This window comes from Ascaphus truei, unplaced genomic scaffold (assembly GCF_040206685.1).
Source record: "Ascaphus truei isolate aAscTru1 unplaced genomic scaffold, aAscTru1.hap1 HAP1_SCAFFOLD_199, whole genome shotgun sequence".
In the NCBI taxonomy this organism is placed as follows: Eukaryota; Metazoa; Chordata; class Amphibia; order Anura; family Ascaphidae; genus Ascaphus; species Ascaphus truei.
In genome coordinates this window covers 139024-150652 of record NW_027454897.1, presented here as the reverse complement: position 1 = coordinate 150652, position 11629 = coordinate 139024, and the positions used below count along the sequence as shown (strand labels likewise).

The 11629-nt window shown below is 46.1% G+C and overlaps 1 long non-coding RNA gene across 1 annotated transcript; it reads right to left on the bottom strand.

Moving 5' to 3' along the window:
• Positions 1 to 3236: 3236 nt before the first annotated feature.
• LOC142477141 (uncharacterized) lies at positions 3237 to 11331 on the bottom strand. The gene is made up of 4 exons (XR_012792192.1): positions 10919 to 11331; positions 7159 to 7213; positions 6589 to 6676; positions 3237 to 4119 (listed from the first exon to the last, which is right to left on the bottom strand). It is a non-coding gene; the product is annotated as an uncharacterized LOC142477141 (long non-coding RNA).
• Positions 11332 to 11629: the final 298 nt, after the last annotated feature.

Genomic DNA, 11629 nt, shown 5'->3' with positions numbered 1-11629 from the left:
TAGCTCACACTATAAGAATTAAACAATAACCCATAGGACTCAGGCTCCCACCTCAGTGATAGGCCATATAATCTGAGGTAAAATAAAGAGGGGTTATATGTATATAATATATATATATATTTTTTTTAATTCTCAATATATTTTAATACATAACACAAAAAAAAGCACACGCTTCATAGCGCGTAACTGTGTACAAAAATGGGTAAATTTATTAAGGAGAGTGTCCTTAGGAGATACACTTACAAAAGGTTAAAATAACATGTACATTGGAGAGAAACTGTATGGGGCGTCATCTACAGGAGCAGGGGGGGGGGTGGGGGGCATAGTGATACTGTGCATCTGGTGTAGCTGCATCTGACTCCTGCCACGAGCCCTGCAGCGTTTCAAGTGCTCAAAAGAGCTTCCTTCTGTAATGCACCGTTGGAAATACAGGCAGAGCAGCTGAAAGGTAACGAGAACACAGTACCTCCTCCCACACGCCCGCCTGAGATGACGTCACCGCGTCTCTACGCGTTTCGTCACGTTGCGTGACTTCCTCAGGAGTTGATTGGTTGATGTGTCATAGCCAGTTTTATAGGGCAAAGTCCACGTAAACACGGCGAAAAAAGCTCAAAGAAGACTGGAATCAGCTCTGCTGATTCAACACACAATCGAAAACGGCTAATAGTATGATATTATTGTTAGAAAAATGATATAATCAATACTAAAATCGCATAAAATGCACTGTGTGCTATACAAAACTAACAAAAACAAACCAGTATAAATATTAAAGGTGGATACATTAGTGATAAATATAAAAATAAACACTAGCAATAAAAATCGGTGTATATATAATACCCGTAAATATAGCATAAACTAATCTAATCATTAGATCTTCAGTGGTGATAGAAAATAAATGCACTGTGGTATACAGCTACTTGAAGTAAAATTTATAATATTTGCAGTCCACCTACAATCAATGAGAAGCATTGATTTAATTATTTTGTCGAGGGAGTTTATGATTTTTCGATTAACTGGGTCAAAGTTACAAGATTATACAAAAATTGTGACAAGTTTTAGAAGTAGATAAAAAGGAATCTGTACGTTGCTTTGTATAGGGTTCCTGAAAGATTACGGGTAGATTTGGAACAGATATTAGCACGCATTAAAGAACTGCATCCGTTATAATAAAAAACAAAGAGAATATCCACCCAAGTTAAACTTCGTATCTCTGACCAACATTGTGTATATTTGTCAAGAGTTGGAAAACTTCAGAAGAATGTCAAATATTGAAAAGACCCAGAGCTAGATATTTATCCTGATCCCCTTCACCCATGATGTGATCAATGAAAAGTGTATGACCTAGATCTATATACAGATGAGGCGCGATACAAGTTCCCCGTGCATCACGTGGTGGACCGCGGCTCAAGTGCGGCCAAGCACGATCACAGCCCAGCGCAGAGGTAATTTCCCTAGAATTTTTAACGTTGCTGCCTATATCTATACTGTATATATTTGTTTATTCTCTAATTAAGTTTACGTCAAACCACTTATTTTGCTTAGGGAGTGTACAAAATACATATTGGGTGTTATTCATTCAATTGAGATGGAGCCGATAGAGGCACTATGGCACACAAACTCCCATGGATGTCAATGGCAATTTCCACTCGATGGTGCCATTACAGATGAATTAATAACCCCCATTGTCCCATCTGTAACCCCAGGGGATGCTATGTACAATAATGGTTGTGTTACCACTTATATAGTAATATTCTTTGCAAGTACCTAAGCAACTGAAGGTTCACATATCAACAAAATAACACTGCTGTACTAAAACCATGACGACACAGCACTGGTTGTTCCAAGAACAGTCTGACATTGATTGACCTGCTAAATCTGAAAGGAATTTCAAGATTAACTAAACCCTAGTATCTCTGCCTATGAAAAGAATATGAAAACCAGAAACAGGCACTCAAAACATTAATATTTGACATTTCAGTTACTGTACCAAAGTAATCTTTATCAAGCCTTAATGAATAAGCACAAGCAAAGCTCCCTTCATTACACCTTCTTCAATGTTATGGTTAGAGGTCCAAGAAAAATCAAGGTCTTGGCAATTAAAGATTGAATGCGTAATTGAGAAGACTCCCACCCCCTCATTAAGAGGTCCTTGATGAAAATAAAATTTTACTTAAAAGAAGTTAAAGCAGACATGTTTTAAAGTCTGATTACATTTGTTTAAACAAAGACCATTTCATTGCTACATTTTCATTATACCGCTCAACCCCCTTATAACGCTTTTCTTGGGGTCCAAAGAATCACATCGCGCTATAAGCAGATCGCGTTAGAAATAATGTATAATTGTATGCATTGTACAAGAAAGTATTTAAGATATCAATAATCGTGTTAAGTATTCATAAATAAGAAAAGTGGGAGCCACGCTTGCATCGCGGTATAAGCAGATTCGCGTTGTAACGGATCGCCTTATAATGGGGTTGAGCTGTATATATGTTTTGGTAAACTAGGATTGTGCATGTAAAGGCAGGCTACAGATTAAAAAAACAATACATTATGAGGCAAAGTAATACATTTTACACCTACGGAAGGGAATGCCAAACCAGTTTACATTCTTGCACCCAATACAAAATCCTTAGAATAATTCAAGGAGAACAAGTTATTGTAAAAAGTATGCCCTCTAACAGCCAGGTATATTTTATGCATCATTCAGTGTTGAATGAACGTGACTTGTTGCTAAATGCTGGCCTTATATATGGTGAGAACGTATAGTAGAGGACTTGCTATACAGGTGTAGTGTGTTAGGATCGTGCAGTAAACTTCAATTTCAGGAAATATAACTTTCTTGCTTTTTTTTGAGAACATGAATATTTTCACAAAATCTGGACATACAAAAACAATAACTATACAAGACGAAGTATTTTATATAGTAAACCACAAAGTTTAATGACAGTTCCACAATATTAACTCACAAAAACATTACATTGAACAAATACTGTATAAAAGTAACCATATACAGGTTTAGTGAACACAACCATACTGTTGAAAATATTTACATCTTTCAGCATAAATGTTGAGGTTTCCATAGTATTTGTATAACTGGGCAATCGGTGTTTTAAAATAATAATAAAAAAATTTAAAAAAAAGAAAAGAATCGCCACAATATTTAAAATAAGTATTACATTTGGATAAAACGGATCTAAATAGAAATGTTTTTACAATTAAGAAACAGTTGAACTAGACACACTAAGTGGCAGTTAAAATAAAAAAAAAACATGTACATTACAGGAATATCCCGTTATCAGTTACACAATTGCCTCGATTAAAAATGTATCCTAACATTAAAACCATGCTTTTCAACTCAACTGAATTTACTTGCTAATTGGAAGTAAAAAAAGGATAAAATGCGGCGAATTCAGATTTCCCCAAATCTGCATTTCAAATCCACTTAACACGTTAGTAATATAGCTGAGACTTCCTATCCACACAAAAGGTTTACAGGTTTATTCTCAGTCGGCACACGAAATACGCGTCAGGAATGGAAATGTTGGATTCCGTGATGTTACGGCGCATCTCATGACATGACCAACTGAGTTCTATGACAACATTTTCACGTGCGTATTATAGCTCCTGGGAGATAGGCGATGGAGAGCAATATCCACCTTCACCTACATAAGGGACAATGCAGAAACTGGAGACGTACAGCTGTGGACTCCCGTTGTAAAATGTGCAGATGCTTAATACAGGTGTAGCTAAACTAAATTTACCTATAAGCTAGGAAAGCCACAGGCTTGTGACCACAGCGTTCCCCGGCAGCAGGCATCGATAGTGCCTAGGGACAGATACAAGGAATGAACCCTCTCCCACAGGAAGCCGTGGCTTTTACCTTCCCTGGAGCCCAGGGATGTTTGTTTTTTTTCTGCCGTGGCTCCAGGAATGCTAGATTTGCCTACATTTGTAGGCAACCTAAAAGGACTTTAATGATTTACTCTTAGGATAAAATGCAACCAGCAAAGGGATTGCTTAAGCATGAATCAGTACAAAAATATACATATTTCAAAAATGATCTTGCAGTTCTCAGCAGCCGAGTCAATATCTTACTTGTAGCTCAATTTCCTGTAGATGCTAAAAAGAAGAGCAGTATTTTAGAAATCTTTAATATCCCATAACTCTTCACAAATACAAAGAGATGAAAAAGACAAATACAGGGGGTCTCTAATGCTGTTACTTCTTCACCCCCCCCCCCCCCCCCATATCTGGCATTCACTAATCTACCAGGATCTATGGAGCATGTGGTTAACTTAATTTATCATAACTAGAATGTACACAACTTTCACGTTAACCCTTAAGAGAAGTTTCAACAGTTTATACATTGGCAGGTTCTACGTATTCTATTTTAATGTCGCGACTGGAGATAAAAATGTTACACAAATGAGCAAAACTGGTCAATTTGGGACTTCCGCCACAAACAAATAATTAGTGACATTTCCAAATATTCGCCACGCTTTACAAATGTATTATTTACTACAAGCTCTGGTGAGATGCCATCTTCAGCAAAATGTACGTGAAATTAGTTACTGTAAATACAATCTGTGCGGCACAGAGACAGAAATACACCACATGCCTAACTGGAGTCAGAGTTGGTAGTAATACTGTAGTATTTGTGTATGAATGGGAGTCTTCTGGGCTGCATATTTCCATAAGGGAAACAGTAAAAATCCTGATGAACAATAGGCCTCAGCCCCTAGGAGAGTGCAAGAGAACCTGCCACGCCCTGGCTACTTTTCCCCCACTTCACAACTGCCACTTCAATGTGAGGAGCGTAGGGGGGATGGAAACTGAATGCAGAACACGGATCTCAGTCTCGCGATCCCTCTGAGCTCAAGCACAGTGCTAGGACATGTCAGTAGGGACCACCACAACCTGTTAGAGCCACCAAGAGAACCATATGATACCTCTAGCACCGATTGACTATATATATATATATATATATATATATATATATATATTATATATATATATATATATATATATGAACAGATGGCATTCTCGTGTATAAAAGTGATTGTAGGTGCTTGTCCCATAATAAGCAGATAGACAAAAGTATCCTCACCGGGCAGACTTTGTAGCAGGCTTTCCAGAAAGAACGAGACCGCACATCAGGCAACCTGAATTCCAAGATGTATTGCAGGTAAGTGGCACAAACACCCGACGTTTCGGTCCAGTTTGTAGGACCGAAACGTTGGGTGTTTGTACCACTTACCTGCAATACATCTTGGAATTCAGGTTGCCTGGTGTGTGGTCTCGTTATTTCTGGAAAGCCTGCTACAAAGTCTGCCCCATATAGTTACTGGAGTAATAATTATGATTCAACATTTAATTATTATTCAATTGAATTTATATAGTCACAATATAGTAAATATTGCTTTTGTGTGCGGTATGATGAACACATTTAGTAAGGTTAATACCCTGGTTAAGTTCTGCCTTGCGTCTGTGTCAAAAGCTTAGGTTCCAAGTGCAGGCCCATGTACTAAAATATATAAGGGAATGCCGGCTCTCTAATTCTTTATATGAAAATGACAGCTGGGGCGACCAAGACGGATCGCGTGTACTCAGATTTGCAATTCTAAGGACGTTCTCTCCAAAGGATCCATTAAAACCAGATTTAAATGGAGTTACCATGGGGTTGGTATGTCTTTACAACTACAGGCTAGCAAGAATTAAATGTTTTGTACAGTATGTGTTGGTGTACAAACCAATGTACGTGGTTGTTATAATGATATTCTACACATTTTTACATGTAACCAGTTGCAGATACATTAATTTCACCCACAAATTACATTTAATATGTATATATCTGAGGGGTTATCTGGAATATGATGGTGCTGGTTAAGTACTTGGAGAGACTTATGGAGTCTTTTATACTCTGATTAAAGTCGAAATAAATGAAAGTCCTCGATTTCAGGTCATAAATGTGTCCCCGGTCAAGGGAAAGTGATAAACAATCAAGACACTCCCCTACAGACTTGTAAAGGTATTTAGAGACCCGTTTTGTGGTTGATCCCTTTCATACACTCAAGCATCTACGTGACATTTATCAACATGGCTTTCTTTCTATTGTACTCTTTTTCCATAGGAGAAATTCTCTACCCGCAGATTAGTGAAGTGCTCAGGGACGAGAATGCGGTAAACACTCCCTAATTGGAATGCATGTTAAATGTGGTGAGAGATAATATAATGTGTACAGTTGCATTTATGCTTGTACTGTACTTCTTTTACATCTGACATTCAGCTCTCGTGACATGTTTTACAGGAACATTTATCACGACTCCATATATTAACCAAACTGTGATGGTAATAACAACAGCCAAACCAGGATTTGATACTAAACATTGTGCCTTTAAAAACAAAAAACAGAAACAATGCACATTTATGCTTTCAAACAAATAGTTAAGAAATGAAAAAACACATGGATTTTTACTGGCTGCTCAACAGCTAAATCAGGTTTCAAATTAAACTAAGGAGTACTGAAGAAAGCTTATGTTACTAAATCCTTTGTTCCATTTTTTAGAAGTTACCGTCATTTCACCATACCTGGTGTTGGTCCTTTGTACTCTTCTAGGTGAGCTCCAAGTATTGGGACCTCTTGGGCTCCAGCTGTATCCCCTCTGAGCCAAAGAACCTTGAAGCAGAATGAAAATTCATATACCGAGATTTGGTCATAGGAATGACAGGCTGTCGTAATTTACTTCTGTTGTAAACATGTTGTTTTCATTGGAATTAGACAGTCAATACACATTTGAAGTGAGATAATATCATAGGTAAGTTGGCAAGAGAAAACTGTGCTGTGATGAGTAACAAAATAATACCTATAACAGAAAACCTGCTGCACTGCACCTTCCTATATCGATGTTCTCTCTTGGTCATCATACCATAAATATGTCAGTATATCTACTCGTTCCATACTCAAAAATAATTCAAAACGTGTGTGAAGTCTGCTTCTCAACAGGTTAACTACAGATTTGACAATCAATTAGGTAAGATTGTTTTTCTCTGTACCTGTTCCCAAATCTCTGTCACCCAGAGTACACCAAATTATTGTAAAATGAACTTGCACTGCAAATTGATAATGAAATACATTGCTAAGTGTTCTAAACAACTTACCAGAGGCACTTGGACTCAGAGATAATGTACGATTTGAAAGAGCAGGATATTCATTCTGCAAATCAAATAGTTCTATATTATGCAAAGCACAGACTTATTATTTCTTACCTTAACTACTAAACATTGCTAATAAACATTATTTGAATTTAAACCGGTCACCAAAAGAACAGGAAATTTGGCATACTTTCTAGGAGCACGTGCCGTCCGACTTAAGAATGTAAACTGGCGATGCAATAAGGATTAAGCAATATAACATTGTCTCTTCAACTTTGTTAGCCCTTCACAGTTTAAAGTACAAAACTGAGACCACTGCAACATTAAAAAAAAAAAAAAAAGCTGTGTGTGCTGAGCACGCGCATAGTAAGTGAAACTTCTTTGACTTTTGTCACAGAAATTGTATTTGTGTTGGTGATGTTTTAATTAAAAATCAAAATACAATTTCAGTTACAAAACGCAAATAAATTTGACTTAGAATGCGCGTGCTCGGCACACATCCCATGTATTAGCTATTTGCACTAAGTGTGAATTCCTTGTGTGTATGTGTGTCAGTGTGTGTGTCAGTCAGTCAGTCAGTCAGTCAGTCAGTCAGTGTGTGTGTGTGTATGTCAGTCAGTCAGTCAGTGTGTGTGTGTGTATGTCAGTCAGTCAGTCAGTGTGTGTGTCAGTCAGTGTGTGTGTGTGTGTCAGTCAGTGTGTGTGTATGTGTGTCAGTCAGTGTGTATGTGTAAGTCAGTGTGTGTGTCAGTCAGTGTTTGGGTGGGTCAGAGTGTGCGGGGGGGTGTGGGTGAGTCAGTCAGTGTGCGGGGAGGGGTGGGTGAGTCAGTCAGTGTGCGGGGAGGGGTGGGTCAGTCAGTCAGTGTGTGGGGAGGTGTGGGTGAGTCAGTCAGTGTGCGGGGAGGGGTGGGTCAGTCAGTCAGTGTGCGGGGAGGTGTGGGTGGGTCAGTCAGTCAGTGTGCGGGGAGGTGTGGGTGGGTCAGTCAGTCAGTGTGCGGGGAGGTGTGGGTGGGTCAGTCAGTCAGTGTGCGGGGAGGTGTGGGTGGGTCAGTCAGTCAGTGTGCGGGGAGGTGTGGGTGGGTCAGTCAGTCAGTGTGCGGGGAGGTGTGGGTGGGTCAGTCAGTCAGTGTGCGGGGAGGTGTGGGTGGGTCAGTCAGTCAGTGTGCGGGGAGGTGTGGGTGGGTCAGTCAGTCAGTGTGCGGGGAAGTGTGGGTGGGTGGGTCAGTCAGTCAGTGTGCGGGGAAGTGTGGGTGGGTGGGTCAGTCAGTCATTGTGCGTGGAGGTGTGTGTGGGTGTGTCAGTCAGACAGACAGTGTGCGGGGAGGTGTGGGTGGGTCAGTCAGTGAGTGTGCGGGGAGGTGTGGGTGGGTCAGTCAGTCAGTCAGTGTGCGGGGAGGTGTGGGTCAGTCAGTCAGTCAGTGTGCGGGGAGGTGTGGGTGGGTCAGTCAGTGTGTGGGGGGGTGGGTGGGTCAGTCAGTGTGTCAGTCAGTGTGTGGGGGGGGTGGGTGGGTCAGTCAGTGTGTGGGGGGGGGGTGGGTGGGTCAGTCAGTGTGTGGGGGGTTCAGTCAGTGTGTGGGGGGCGGGGGTGGGTGGGTCAGTCAGTGTGTGGGGGGGTGGGTGGGTCAGTCAGTGTGTGGGGGGGGTGGGTGGGTCAGTCAGTGTGTGGGGGGGTGGGTGAGTCAGTGTGTAGGGGGGTGGGTGGGTCAGTCAGTGTGTGTTCAGTCAGTGTGTGGGGGGGTGGGTCAGTCAGTGTGGGGGGGGGTGGGTGGGTCAGTCAGTGTGTGGGGGGGGGGTGGGTGGGTCAGTCAGTGTGTGGGGGGGGTAGGTGGGTCAGTCAGTGTGTGGGGGGTGGGTGGGTCAGTCAGTGTGTGCGGGGAGGTGTGGGTGGGTCAGTCAGTCAGTGTGTGGGGAGGTGTGGGTGGGTCAGTCAGTCAGTGTGCGGGGAGGTGTGGGTGGGTCAGTCAGTCAGTGTGCGGGGAGGTGTGGGTGGGTCAGTCAGTCAGTGTGCGGGGAGGTGTGGGTGGGTCAGTCAGTCAGTGTGCGGGGAGGTGTGGGTGGGTCAGTCAGTCAGTGTGCGGGGAGGTGTGGGTGGGTCAGTCAGTCAGTGTGCGGGGAGGTGTGGGTGGGTCAGTCAGTCAGTGTGCGGGGAAGTGTGGGTGGGTGGGTCAGTCAGTCAGTGTGCGGGGAAGTGTGGGTGGGTGGGTCAGTCAGTCATTGTGCGTGGAGGTGTGTGTGGGTGGGTCAGTCAGACAGACAGTGTGCGGGGAGGTGTGGGTGGGTCAGTCAGTCAGTGTGCGGGGAGGTGTGGGTGGGTCAGTCAGTCAGTCAGTGTGCGGGGAGGTGTGGGTGGGTCAGTCAGTGTGTGGGGGGGTGGGTGGGTCAGTCAGTGTGTGGGGGGGTGGGTGGGTCAGTCAGTGTGTGGGGGGGGGTGGGTGGCTCAGTCAGTGTGTGGGGGGGGGTGGGTGGGTCAGTCAGTGTGTGGGGGGTTCAGTCAGTGTGTGGGGGGGGTGGGTGAGTCAGTCAGTGTGTGGGGGGGTGGGTGGGTCAGTCAGTGTGTGGGGGGGTGGGTGAGTCAGTGTGTAGGGGGGGTGGGTGGGTCAGTCAGTGTGTGGGGGGGTGGGTGGGTCAGTCAGTGTGTGGGGGGGGTGGGTGGGTCAGTCAGTGTGGGGGGGGGGTTGGTGGGTCAGTCAGTGTGTGGGGGGGGGGGTGGGTGGGTCAGTCAGTGTGTGGGGGGGGGGGTGGGTCAGTCAGTGTGTGGGGGGGTGGGTGGGTCAGTCAGTGTGTGGGGGGGGGGTGGGTGGGTCAGTCAGTGTGTGGGGGGGGTGGGTGCGTCAGTCAGTGTGTGGGGGGGGGGGTCAGTCAGTGTGTGGGGGGGGGTGGGTGGGTCAGTCAGTGTGTGGGGGTGGGTGGGTCAGTCAGTGTGTGGGGGGGTGGGTGGGTCAGTCAGTGTGTGGGGGGGGGGTGGGTCAGTCAGTGTGTGGGGGGGGGGTGGGTGGGTCAGTCAGTGTGTGGGTCAGTCACTGTGGGGGGGGTGTGGGTGGGTCAGTCAGTGTGTGGGGGGGGGGGGTGGGTCAGTCAGTTTGTGTCGGGGGGGGTGGGTTCAGTCAGTGTGTGTGTGGGGGGGGGGGTCAGTCAGTGTGTGTGGGGGGGGGGTCAGTCAGTGTGTGTGGGGGGGGGGGCGGGTGGGTCAGTCAGTGTGTGGGGGGGGTGGGTGGGTCAGTCAGTGTGTGGGGGGGTGGGTGGGTCAGTCAGTGTGTGGGGGGGGGTCAGTCAGTGTGTGGGGGGGTGGGTGGGTCAGTCAGTGTGTGGGGGGGGGTGGGGGGGTCAGTCAGTGACGGGGGGGGGGTGGGTGGGTCAGTCAGTGTGTGGGGGGGGTGTGGGGGTCAGTCAGTGTGTGGGGGGGGTGGGGGGGGTCAGTCAGTGTGTGTGGGGGGGGTCAGTCAGTGGGTGGGGTCAGTCAGTGTGTGGGGGAGGGGGTCAGTGAGTGTGTGGGGGTGTGTGTCAGTGTGTGTGTCAGTCAGTGTGTATATGTGTGTGTGTATGTGAGTCAGTGTGTGTGTATGTGAGTCAGTATGTGTGTATGTGTCAGTGTGTATGTGTCAGTGTGTATGTATGTGTGTGTGTGTGTGTGTGTGTCCTGCCCCCCTTTCTCCTGACTCTCCCCAGCACACTTGTCCTCCCCCCAGCACACTTGTCCTCCCCCCAGCACCCTTATCCTTTCCCTGCACCCAGACCCTTTCAGCATTCCCCCCCCCCCCGTTCCTACCAGATCGCGGCACAGAGGAGATGGAGGCAGTGTCGGCGGGGGGAGAGGGAGAAGCGCGTCATCGTCAGCTGGAGCCAACTCGGAGGCTTCTGATGGTGCTGTGGGGGACGTGGGGGACGCAGCGCACTCATCACCCCCCTCCTCCCCCCCCCGTTTCCGGAGCAGTTCTATGCCTCGGCCGGGGCATGCACCGGGAGGAGAGGCCGCAGGAGATCAGTGCCTGCATAGAGCCCCGGGGAGCAGTGTGGGCTTCAGTGTCCCTGTGAGGAGAGTCATGGCGTCTCGAGCGTCGCCATGACTACCGGGCATGCGCAGCATATCAATGGGCGGGGAACGGGCGGGGAATCAGCGGCGCCGTCACAACTGCGCATGCGCGGCATGGCAGCGGCCGTTAGGAGCGCCGCATTTGTCACGATGTGTGGGGGGGGTGGGGCTGGGGGGGGAGGGGGCTTAGGGGGGGGAGCGATTAGGAGCGGCGCCGGCGGCGATCTGATTTGTGGAGCGGGTGTGATGTCAGTGTTGGGGTCGGGCTGAGCCAGAACACAGCCCGGCCTCAACTGCCAGCACTGACGTCACATTTGTTTCATTTCTGTCTCCACAATTCTTTTTTGCCCCATCACGAATGAGGTGCCACTAAGGAAGTTTCACTTCAAAAAAAGTTTGCACTCACTATAATCAGTTTTTCTCAACAATCTTCTCAGGACAACTCAA